A 2,248-nucleotide genomic window follows, 5' to 3' on the forward strand; every position below is an offset into this window, starting at 1 on the left:
GACTGGATCTCTTTTACCATGAATTACAATGTCTAGTCAGTCCTTGATCTTTAAAGGTGCTCTGCATTTATGTTTTGCGGTCTCAGAAAGGGCTAGCGAGATACCATCTTGTTATATCATATCATGATTGTTTTGAGAAAGTGTTGTCATCCGAGATTTATTATTATTGCTCGCTAGTTGATTATGCCATTGATATGAGTAAACATGAGACCTAAATGTTATTGTGAATATGGTTAGTTCATAATCTTTGCTGAAAACTTGAATGTTGGCTTTACATATTTACAACAACAAGAGCAAACAGAGTTTGTAAAAGTTTTTCTTTATCACTTTCAGTTTATCAACTGAATTGCTTGAGGACAAGCAAAGGTTTAAGCTTGGGGGAGTTGATACGTCTCCGTCGTATCTACTTTTCCAAACACTTTTGCCCTTGTTTTGGACTCTAACTTGCATGATTTGAATGGAACTAACCCGGACTGACGCTGTTTTCAGCAGAATTGCCATGGTGTTATTTTTGTGCAGAAATAAAAGTTCTCGAAATGACCTGAAATCAACGGAGAATTATTTTGGAATATATAATAAATACGAAGAAAGTAGCGACCAGACCTCAAACGTCTGCATCTCTGTGCTCCGGTGTCATCCCTGGATCAGTAATGCTGACACCACACAGTACTCGGAGGATTTATAGCAGAGTAGCAATCACACACTTATTACATCGAGTGTCTCAAAAGAGAACTTATTACAATAAATATGGCTTAAGGCCATCTAATAACGATAACAGCGGAAGGCTTGGAAGATAAGTGAGTCCATCAACTCCAACGGCATCACTGAGTATAGAACCACGACCTAAAACTCCTTAATCGTCGTCTGAAAAGTCTGCAACATTAACGTTGCAGCCCGAAAAGGGTCAGCACATGGAATATGCTGGCAAGGTAACACATAGAGAGTAATGGAATGAAACAGCTATACTATATGCATATTTGGCTGGTGGAAAGCTCTATGGTTACAGTTTTGCGTAAAGCCAATTTTTCCCTACTTCAAAGGAATAAATTTATTTAACTATCATGTAGTTGTTAAACATTGAGAATGGTTGACAGCATTCTCAATCCCAATTAAGCATCATCATTAAACATAACCCAACAAAATTAATTTAGAGTAACATGTTGAGATTCACATGATAATCCAGTACTAGATACTCAAGATGTCCATAACCGGGGACACGGCTAATCATGATTAGTTTGTTACACTCTGTAGAGGTTTGCGCACTTTTCCCCACAAGACTCGATCGCCTCCGTTTGGTTTCTCGCACTACATGGTGTTTGAGAAGACGGATGACCGAGACATAGTCTTTCAGAAGCGCTAGCACCTTACGATCGGGTAGACCGTACCACCTACATCCCCTACATCTGCTAGTCTACCACTGTAAGAGTTCGCACAACTTAGTCAACTATGCTAGAGCCCATAATAGCTTGTGGCTGCACACGGAAGTTTCTAGTATGAATAGTCTTATGATCCCTTTGAGCCTGGGTGGCGGTCCAAAAGAAAACAGGCAAGTCCTGGAATACCCAGGTGCCTCAATCCACCCAGATGTGTGTTTAAGTTGCCACCTTAGATAAACCATTAATTAACAATCTCACATCTGTCAATGGATTTCACTCACCCAATCCACGTCTACTAGCATAGCATGGCATGATAAGCAAACGTAGAAGTAACTCCCAAAGGTTTGAAAATAAACTGGTAATAGGTACTACCTCATCTACTTCCCATCCCACAATTTAATTAGATCCTAATCATGCAATGTGTGTGGATTGATCTAATGCAATAAAACTGGGTAGTAAGAAGGTATGATCAAAGTGTTACTTGCCTTGCTGATGATCCGGGAAACCTAGCGATTCGAAGTAACAGGCGGCGCACTCCGGATACTCTATCGCAAACAAACAAACAACGAGCATACAATAAGTACTCATCTAATGCACAGGTAAAACTCAAATAAGAGATCTAACCAGAAGGTTCAACTTAAGAACTCCGGTTGGCAAAAGAATCAAATCGAACGAAGCAACGAAAGACAAACGGCGAAAGAAAACAACTTCGTTCTAGTAATCTGGATCTAGGGCAAAATTTTACAGTAGCAAAATCTTGTTTAAGTTGGTTAAACGGATAGAGGGTTTCGAGACGAATCCCTAGGCGCTTGAATCGCCTGATTCCGATAAACGAGCGAAAAAGTTAAACTAAAACGAAAATCGGATCTCTC

The sequence above is a fragment of the Triticum urartu genome, chromosome 5 (genome assembly GCF_003073215.2).
Source record: "Triticum urartu cultivar G1812 chromosome 5, Tu2.1, whole genome shotgun sequence".
NCBI lineage: Eukaryota > Viridiplantae > Streptophyta > Magnoliopsida > Poales > Poaceae > Triticum > Triticum urartu.